The sequence below is a fragment of the Frankliniella occidentalis genome, unplaced genomic scaffold (genome assembly GCF_000697945.3).
Source record: "Frankliniella occidentalis isolate FOCC.00 unplaced genomic scaffold, Focc_3.1 Scaffold33, whole genome shotgun sequence".
In the NCBI taxonomy this organism is placed as follows: Eukaryota; Metazoa; Arthropoda; class Insecta; order Thysanoptera; family Thripidae; genus Frankliniella; species Frankliniella occidentalis.
This window is the reverse complement of record NW_026267163.1, coordinates 1,549,445-1,560,013: the sequence shown is the minus strand read 5'-3', so window position 1 is coordinate 1,560,013 and position 10,569 is coordinate 1,549,445. Positions and strand designations below refer to the sequence as shown.

General features: G+C 53.7%; 1 protein-coding gene across 1 annotated transcript in view; it reads right to left on the bottom strand.

Moving 5' to 3' along the window:
* LOC113214806 (zwei Ig domain protein zig-8) overlaps positions 1 to 10,360 on the bottom strand; it is a 75,138-nt gene extending 64,778 nt beyond the window's left edge. The window contains exon 1 of the mRNA XM_052265979.1: positions 10,316 to 10,360. The gene's annotated coding sequence lies outside the window, so the exon portion shown is untranslated. The remainder of the gene's footprint in view (positions 1 to 10,315) is intronic.
* Between the last annotated feature and the right edge of the window lie 209 nt (positions 10,361 to 10,569).

The following is a 10,569-nucleotide window of genomic DNA, read 5'->3' as shown; positions in this document are numbered from 1 at the left end:
GGAAGTTTGCGGGGGCCGTGCTTGCTCCGGTGGTGAGAGGGTGGTGACGAGGATCCCCAATGAGCCCGCCGCGCGGCCGCACCCCCAGGACCCTCCCGAGCGTGGAGAAGTATTCCGCTCCCAACGCGTGGAGTGCCCCCTGTGGCGCTGACCCCGGGGGCCACGGCAGGGCAGAGGCGACGCGCACTCCACATGCATATTTAGAATAAAAAGGACCAGAGGCCGCGACCGCCGCCCACCCTCCAAGCTGCATGTATAATGCATGCACACGCTCGGAACAAGTCATTTTCGCTCTCACGCAGCCGCGGAGCGCGCGAACACTTTCGCACCAAACCCCCTCCTACTCCGCCTGCTGCTGGCGGCCTAGCGCACGGGGCTGCGTCGCGTGGTACCCACAATGGTAGGTCTCCTCGACCCCAACATTGCCCCCTCCCCCCTCCCTCACATCCTCCTCCTTCCTGCTGCATCTCGGCGGCTGCGCCTCGCGTACGACTTCCACTTACTTGCTCATCTTGAGCCCAATCGGCCAAGCAGCCACTGTTAGAAACGAAGAAACGAATCCATAACATGAATCCGCACACCCAGAGAAATGATTAGCAACGGCAACCATCTGATGGTCGGCTCAGGGAGCACCATAAAATATGGTTGAGACAACAGTTATAACGTGATGAAAACCATATTTCTGGTTCTCACTACCACGGTAAGGTTGCATCAACCATATTTTAAGGTGCTCCCTGAGCCAACCATATGATGGTTGCCATTGCTAATCATTTCTCTGGGTGCACAAACCAATCACTGTCCTCGCGAACCCGCAAAACGACGATGTGATAGTTCAGCAGAGAAGAAACGTTCATAAACAAACGAGAATGATTAATCTGGCAATAAACAAAAGAGATGGGCGGTGCTGGCGATACACGCGGGGAGAGACTTCGTTTCGTGTTTCCCCCGCCATTCGCATTGTAAGACTTATGGGGCGATTCCAGCAGGAACATATACAATTACACATGCCTTATTGTGATGATATGCTTTCGGTGTGCGTGTTTTCGTGTTCGGGTACAAGGCGTGGCAGAAAGTCGCCGGACCCGGCCAGGCCGGTCGAGCTCGAGAGAGACACTGTGTACAGTGTGGTGTACAGGTACGGCGACGCGGCAGTACCACTCCGCGGGCTCGACTCGCCCAAGTAATTGCACGGCAATCAATTTATTGCCTAAGTGCAGGAGTCGAGGCAGGAGGCCCAGGCCGCGGCCCCGGCTGGCCTGGCATTGGCGGCTCTTCCGCCGGGCAGAGCGGCGCCGGGCGTTCGAGCTCTCTCTCTCTCTCTCTCTCTCTCTCTGGGACGCTCCATCATCACCCACAACAACGCGGCTGCAAGCGGGCAAGGTCCCGCATTTAGGAGGTGGAGGCCTATCCGCAGCTGACATTGACCATTGACCACCAGGGGGCCCTGCAGCACCAACTGCTGATGGACTGCTTAGCTCGTGCATAATTAAATACACATTATGATACAAACGTGCTCGAAAACGTGTATACGTGTCATTTTTTCTTACGCGTCGTTGGCTTCATCAATTAACAAAAATCCATTACTAAAATAGTAAGTAACCTAAATGTCACTGCATGAATGCAGCAAACTAGCAAATAAAATTTTAAGAAAAAATGCGCAATTTCACACGAAAGAGTAAAACTGTATTAATTATCTTATACATTTAAATGTAGTATCTTGAAAGCAATTTATCATAGCGGTGGGCGTACGAAAAATTTTGGAGAGAGAAAATACGCTATTGCGTGTATTTCTAGGGCCTTGCACCGTTGTTAACGTTGTCTGTTGGCTGCACGGCCGGATGCCCCCCGCGCGCGCGCCACAAACAAACGCGTCGCGCTTGTGGGCGGCCGGCGCACCCGGGACGCGACACGACGTCGCGGAGTATTTCCGTCTGCGGCTCGGCCGCCGGCCCGGCCGCACAACAACAAACGAAGGGAGAGAAGAAGAGCGGGGAGGGCTCTGCGTGCAGCTCTCCCGCGTGCATCGCGCGCGCGCCGCGCCATCGCGCCACGCGGCCGGGCTTTGATCAGTCAGTGTGAGAACAAGTTTGGAGCTCGACAAACTTCCTGCGCGCCGGGAAGGCGCGCGCCATAGCCATGGCGGCGGCGGCGCTCAGTTTCAAAGTTGATGATTGCCTGGCCTTCCCTGCCTGCCCCGGCAGGGCCCGGCGGGGCGCGCGCGGAGGGATTCAAACCGAACGCATCCGAGCGGCAGGGCGGTGCGCGGCGCGCGCAGAATATTCTCATAACTTCGTCACATTTGTTTTGTCGCTCCATATGCGGCACAAACAGTGCGCGTCCTGCAGCTCCAGCCTACAACCCCCGCTGTTTGAAACCTTACAGGGCCAGTAGTCACTCGACGTAGTGCTGCTGCGAACTGACGTAAAGTAACGAGTAAGTTTTTACTGTATGGCCGTAGTGTTTATCTTCACTGCATGTGTGTCATGGCTACTACACAGCAGTGTGCGGATTTGTATACCCTACACACTAATTTTGTTTATGATTTTTTGAGTGTACACACTTAGGTATTTCACTGTCCAATGCTATATTGGGCACTATTTTAAACGCAGTTAAGTACAAAATTGTTCACAACTGCCAATATATTTCTAAATTTGTTCATAATTCCACTTAAAATAATACGCAATAGGGCATGCTCTGGGAAGGCTACGTAAGCTGCGTACAAAAAGAGTTCAAAACTATTTCGCGTATAGGGGCCATGGCACCTTACGGTTATATGATCGAGTAGGCAACCCAGCATATTGTTGACACACAATACACTTAAATTTACTAAGGAAAGCGACATACTCGACTATTATCAGAAATACGATGCCAAAAGTCAAAATATCTCCTTACTCCCACTCTTTCATGGAAAAATTTCCCATGAAACACATTAAGAAATAAATGTAGAACTACTTTAACCGGCTACCGCCAGAGCATTCAGAGGTAAAGTGACGAGTACCCGCCACCTCGTTCATATTTCTCTGTTCTCCCGCTCACTCACGCAGCTCAAAGTCAAGGTCGCCGCCTCACGCGTTTCAAACAAGGCTTATGAAGTCAAGGCCCCGCGTCCCTCACAGCTCGGGCTGTCCGTCAGCCGCTGGTCGGCTGGGCGACCTCAAGCGAAACAACTTTTAGGGAAATTTTGAGTAAGAGGATATATGTGAGGGGGGCTCACCCGTGTGTGCGGCTGGGGGAGGAAAGGGGAGGTAAACGCGACCGCGACTAGTTGAGAGCGACTCGCATTCCTCGACCCTGGACGTGGTTTCATATAAGCGCTAGGGCGAAACTCACGCTGCAAAATGCTTCCCGCAATTTCACGTGTTTTTTTTCCTATCCTTTTCGCTCGTTGGGACGACCACCCAATAAACACGACCACATGCAAGCTATGTGGATGAGTAAAATGACCCGGACAAAAATAAAGAGATCTAGGTTTGTCTCCAAGGGAGAACGCGAGAACATTTGCACAAAATCATTCACAAGTATTTCGCGAGTAGACGCACATGAAGAAGTGAGTGATTTTCGTGCGGTCGCTATGATAAGGGGGGGGGGGTAATGACACGCCCTGGGATGATAAGGCACACAAGGGAGCGAGCGAAGGAGGGCGGGGGCGTTTGAAATATATCTGGGGCACAAAATGCGGGACCGAGCGGCAAGCGGGCAAGGCGGGTGCTGCAAGCGATACGGAAAGAAGCCACACACACAACAAAAGAGATTCCGATCGTGATCGTTGCGTATCGATTCCAAAAGGGGACTTATATGTTTGTCGAGCCGTCGCGGCGGCGTCTAGTTCGTCCGGCCCGTGACATCCACAAACAAACCACACACAGAGCCCTGTTCGGCCTTGTTATCTTAGCGAAAGAGCAAAGGCGCGGACCACGTCTAACCGCGGGCGGCTGCGGCTCCTCTCCTCGTACAGAGGGAGAGAGAGAGAGGAAACCTGAGAGAATGGATCCCACGTGTCGCACGCGAGCACACCCGTTGTACTCGACAAAAGGCGGCTGCGTTGATGAGGACTAGCACTAGCAGCCATACCTCTCAAATGATCAGTCGCGATACTTTGACCGCGTGCCAGGCATAAGTTAGCATATCTTGTTGTGAGAGAGACCGCGCCTGCGTCTGCGTGTGTGTCTGTTCGGCGCTGCAGCAGCAGGTGCGTAAAGGCGCGGTCAGAGCGTTTAACAAACTATTAAATTAAACGAGATTGTTGTGCGGCTCGCTCATCCCGCTTTACAACCCGTTTATTGAATCATCACCCACACGTGCAGCCGGCCGGGGCTCACGTGAGAACCGCGGATTAAATGTAATCGGATAAGTCCATCAATGATGCGGCTGCATTGCTCGCCAGCCGCAAACGCGTGCTCGAGCGGGATCTAAAATAGTTCCATCTTTGTTCAAACACACCCAGAAAAAAGATGAGCTTGGAACACCACCGCAAATGTTCAGGGAGCACTATATAATATGTTTAATACCACGTTTCCTCGCACGTTTCACGTAGAGTTGTGCGACCAATGCTTCTTACGGATGGTTATTGTTGTCGCAACCCATATTTTATTCCATAGCTAATTATTTATCTGGGTGGAAAATATAAAAATATGTTGGTTGTATAAACGGCCGACAAGTTTGATAGTGACGGATCAAATAAAGATAGCCGATACTATTGAGCCGGCAGCCGCGCCGATAGAGCAGGGAGACGAACAGTTATGACCGCGCCGACCTGATCCTTTATACCGCCGTCCGTCATCCGCCCTCGTGACACGGAAAGGGGGGGGGGGGTCAAAGGTCACGCAGCGGTAAAAGCAGCTGGGGCCGCAGGCGCCAGCGCACGGACTCGGGGAATAAAAAGATTAAAAAATAAATACACGAGTGCTGCACGCGCTTGGAAAGGGGAGATGGGGGCGGATGCGGAGGAGGGGGTGCGTGATCGTGTCACGTGAGCGCTATCCCAGCGCCATCACTGACCAGCGGGGACAAGTTTAAATTGACGCGCCAGGCCAGGCGAGCGAACACCGCGCTCGTGCAGGTCATGTGAGGGGGGAAGCGACCCTCCCCATATCCAACAGACAGACCGCACTAGCACTCTAATGACTGCCAGCAGGAAGGGCGCGCGGGGGGACTCGAAATATAAACAAAAGCAGGGAGTTAGGGGATCAAGGGAAAGTTGGACTGAATTCCCGTTGGCAGGTAAGTTTCCTCCGGTTTCCTCCCCTCCGCACGCTTGTTTGTGGGCGAGTGTGTATCACAGCCCGAGGCGGGCGGGGAGGAGTGATCGGATACATGAAAACACAAAAACAGTGGCGTCATCAAGTTGCTCCCCCGGGAGGGAGAGGCGATATTGGTACCGGGGCACGTTATAAAGTTGGCCGCCGCACCAAAACCTGCCCCCCGGTCTCTCTCTCTCTCTCTCTCTCTCTCTCTCTCTCTCTCTCTCTCGAGTTTCCGACACGATTGTGTTCTATACCTGGGACGCCCCCGTGCTGTTTGAAAAGGGGAAAGGAGCTGACGCAGAGCCGAGAAAGGGATCATCCTAAAATTAGTCCGATTTTCTCGGATGCATCCGGTAAATTACAGCAGCAGGAGCTTGGCGCCTGTGAGACGCAGGGTAGGCCACCCCGCAGTACATGCACGCACAACAGGCGAGGTTTTGCCTACAGACCAGGCGCTATAAGAGCTGGTTCGTAAACGGCAAATTTGGAATTATCCAGGAAGTACGTTCGTGATTTGCAGTTACGAAGCAGACAAGTTCAACCTACGCAAGCTCACAGCTGTTTGACGCGACAGTTTAAAAATACATTATAGCACTATCATCATCAGACTCGGCTTATTTCCAGCAGATCCACTAACCGGTCAACCTCGCCGCCTCCACACTTTCCTCTTGGAAAGGTAAGCATGAAGCAGGTACAAATCGCCGAAGTGAAAACTACAAATAGTAATTATTTCTATTAAAACCAAATTAATTTTTTTCCCACTCCGAAACGGCCGCTCCAGTCAGGTAAGGGGCGCGGTGTGATTCACGCGTGGCCTGCACGCCAGCGGGCGCCAGGCGCCAGGCGCCAGCGGCTTTGTTTACCTCTGGTTGCCGTGGCAACGCCCCGGCAACGCTATCTAATATGAATACGGATGGGGGGAGGGGGGGACTTGTTGGGGGGGGGGGGGGGACTACAGCGGCAACCCCTGGCCTATCGAGGCCTGGCAACCAAACAGGCAACCGTGGCCCCCCTGGACTGGACTGTCGTGGCACCTGCCTGCTGTCCCTGCTGGGCCTGCCTCGGCGACGCACTTCACCCTGACCAGACCAGCCACTTGAGTTATCGACTGGCCTCCTTCGGTTCGGCGGGGCTTGGCGGCTCAACCGGCGGCCTGGGCCCCCGGGACCGTGCTTAGGAGTGCGCTTAGGGACTTGCGACCCGCCCCCTCCGCCCCTCGCCCCTTTCTCACCATGATAAGCTGGCCATGAGGCCCGCAATAAAGTAAGCAAAAGAGCCCATTTTCCACTGAACCGCCTCCCCACTCGCCCCGCGCTCTGGCTCTGCTCTCTTGACCCACAGCCACAGCGACCAAGGTAGTGAGTCAAACCGCAGGGGTCCGAACTAAGTGCAGAAATGCTCACCGTTGAGGTAGCCTATAGAAATGTTCAGATCGTTTTTCAATACTGCAAAGGGTTTGTTCGGGCGCGTACTACTACTGCTCTCCGAGGGCAGAGCAAACTCTCGCCGCCGTTATTTCCGCCCCGTTTTCCTCTTTTCCTCATAGCATGGCGCGCCTCGCTTCCGTCCGTCGAATCGAACACGTGTCCGCTGTCCGCGCGCCCCCCTCCCCCACGAGTCGGTCCCGTCCCGCCGCCTACTGCATCCCGCGCGCTCCGTGCATAAGGTGCCGATCTGGAGAAGTTCCACGCATTCCTGCGGAAGAGATATGCGAGGTGCAGTGCGGCGTGGCGGGGCGTGGCGGGGCGTGGCGGGGCGGGGCGGGGCGTGGCGGGGCGTGGCGGGGCGTGGCGGGGCGTGGCGGGGCGTGGCGGGGCGTGGCGGGGCGGCGCGGGGCGCTCCTCAGCCACACAGAAGATCGGGGATGGTTGCCAGAGAGGAGTACTTTATTCAAAAACTTGGTTTAAACTCTCAAAAAAAAAAAAAAAAAAAAAAAAAAATTAAAAAGATCAATTACAAATTTGAAATGACAGCTAAAATCAAACAAAAATAAAACACATCAAACTGAAAACATCTCAACATACCAGGTGGCTGATAAACCCCACTCACTTCTGTAGTTGTACTGTACCGCACGCAGGAGTGCGGGCGGGTTACCTACTAGCTCGGCCCGTAAGTCGCCGTGGACAGGGGCGATAGGCAAGTCCACCCGCACTCTTGCGTACGGTCCATTATAACTACAGAAATGCCCGCGAACAAAAAACTGAAAACTGGTGAACGCCTGAATTGATGGTGAAATTGCCCGTCGATCGGCCGCCCCGGGGCAAGGCCGCCAAGGCCGCGCGCACCTCCGGTCTCCGGTCCCCGTCGCCTCTGCTAGGCGAGAAAAGCGCATATCTTTTACCGACCCACTCCAACCGGCGCCCCAACTGACGTCACTCCGGTGCGCACCAGCTACTGCCGTTTGGGCGCACAAGTCCACGGCGCGGCGGCCGCCAGCCGCCAGCCCCGCAGACGCTCGGGATCGATACCGCCCCTGCCGCCACCGGAAGTGCACCACGGTGGCAAGTAGGCAGAGCGGCGTAAGCCTGCTGCTCCTGAGTTAGCTCATTGCTTATATTTTCAAAAACCAGTGAACATTCGAATGCAGCTCAAATTTTGCGTGCGGAAAAGGGGGGGGGGGGGATAAGTTATCGCCTGATTCTTCCCCTTATTTGACATAACTTGGGCTGCGCAGGGGCCTTTTTTGCATAATGCAGTGCAGAATGCACATGCCATGCCATGGCAGAGCAGCAAGTCAACGTCACTCGCAGCGGTGTCGTCTGCGGGGACACCTCCTCTGTGGTCGGGTGACCTACAAGACTCTTCACTGCCAAGGCCGCCTACCGCGCTCGCTCGCTATAGGCGCAACGCGCCCATGCACGGAGCAGAGAAAGGAGGGACGCGGATGCGGGATCTCCGACGACGGTCACGAAATGTCGTCCTTCCGCCTCAAGCAAGCATACTTCGGTAGTAGGTCGCAGAAGAAGTCCTGAGCGACTGTCAGCCCTTCTCGTACGACAGCTCCATTACCAGCTGATTCACTGTTCCACACTCGCGGTGGCGTGACGACGCGACGCCAAGGTCACCTCGCTGTCGATCTAAATGCGTGGGAGCGTCGGCGAGTGGCTCCCAGGATGTAGAAGACCACGCGAGCCTGTCTCCCTATCGAAAGCTGTGGCACTCTCTCACTCTGCCCCCTCCCTTATATCTCTTCATCATTAGGGCCCTCTTCTCGGTCCCCCGCTCCTCCCGCCACCCCAGCCTTGACATCGGTAGAGCTCTGCCTGTTTCATCAAACTGTCTTAGCATGGCATTAGAATAATCCCGCATCACCCTGGCGAAATAAAAGCCCGCCAACAGCCCTCTCGTTCATGTTTATGTATCCCTTCTGGCTTCTGGCGCATCGGTGTGTCGGGGAACTACTTCTTCTCAACGCCAGTTGCAGCGCGCTAAAACAAACAATAGACAGGTTTAGGCATGGCTCTGTAGACTATCGTAACGGTGGTGGTGGCAATAGCGAGGAGCGTCAAGCCGCGACTGGAGTTCAAAGCTCCCGCTTCTCCCGCAGTAAAACTCACAAAATTTCAGGACATTTTTTAAATTGTGAGGGGAAAATTGTATACTTTTAGTGGGGTTTCAGAGGTCAGAAAAAAAAAAACGATTAACCGTAAACCGGGGAAGAACCGGTTTAACCGGTTAACGGCCAAACATGTCCCGTGTCAGAACCGCGGTTTTTCGGGTTGTGTTTGAACTGAAATTTCAATAAAGAATGAAGCGCCCACTCCTTACTTGCTTGAAAAACGACAATAAGTCTATGTCAAAGGCCTGAAAGAGCCAGTTAAGTTTAAGAAACTTTTCTTTTCAACACGTAAAAAAACGGTGTTGCGGGAAAACCATGTGGTAAAGAACAAATCGGTTTGGTGAAAAAAAACCGTTTTTCTGAGAAAAAATCCCTCAAATACGCAGTTATTCATCATCTCTACATCAAAAGTTCCTGGCGAGAAGAGTGCACTGGGAAGTGCTTACCCGAATGACTTAACGGGAAAATGTTTGCTGTGTTAGGGAGCTCGGCGCCTGCGACGCTTAGGGTAGGCCACCCCGCAGCACAGGCATGCCTTGCAGGCTGGATGTTGCCTACCTATAAGGCGCCCTGAGAGCTTGCATAGGCTAAATTTGGCAATGTCGTAACGGTGATTGGCGTGCGCACTTTCTGGATGATCCCTAGTAAAGTAATGATAATACAGTAAGTGAGATGGGGACAACCTTGCTAGAGGAGGAAATCAGCTGGTGTTCGTGTTCAGGCAACAGGTTGTCGCCGATGGGAAAGCAGGGTGTGCCGATCCCGACCTCCGACCCACCGGTATCGAAGCCAGGGTCTGCAGTCTTGTGCTGCACAAACATTCCTGCATACTCACTCACCCAGTCCCAGGGGGTGGCGCTGGGGTATTTGTGGGGGAGGGTGGAAGAAACGCGAGGATCTGCGTTCCCTATCACCTCATTTAATTTGCAAATCGACATGGTAATGAGAACAACCGAACTAGTGGCGCAGAGAACGGCCAAGCTGGGCCAGGGGGAGGGGGTGGAGGTGGTGGCAAGGTCGGAGTCTTCACCCCCCCCCCCACCACCACCACCACTACCCGGCCGCACTTCACCCCTTGAAAATCTGCCGGAAAGTTGAGCAGGACGTTAATCCATTATACATGTGAGTCGAGTTGGCTGGTCGTCGCGCACCGCACACACATTTCGAACTTATTACTCGACTCGCTCACTCACTCACTCACTCAGTCACTCCGGCCTCTGACAGCGAGCCACACATTTCTAGGGGTGCGCCCAGGAGTTCATGTGGAAAATCTCGGAGGCGGTGTGATAGTTTGATTAACTGCACATGTATAAATGGCACATCTTCTTACAAGGAACATGCATCATTCTGAAATTTGCGCACATCGGTGAACACGTGTAAACGTGACCAAGCATAAAAATTTAAGAAAACGGCACGTACATTTAGAGCACAAATTTTGTGAAATGCACAGTATAGCACTGTACAAAACAGTTGTGTAGTGTACAAAGGCCGACGACACAGCGACTTGCCTCACCGTTTGGACTCCGCACGCGCTGCTCCTCGACGCAACACCCACCTGAAAACAGAGTAGAAAGAAGTCAGTCATTTGGTCAATAAAACAACTCCGCGGGGCGCCGAGATCATCATCTCCCAGACTCCCAGGGCGGCGCTGCTTTTAGTGCGGCACTGTCGAAACACCAAGGCGGGGGTCGGCGTCATTCCGATTCATGATCATGGCACCACTCGGGTCAAGTTCAAAATCAGTTACTCATAGCTCATTCCACACCT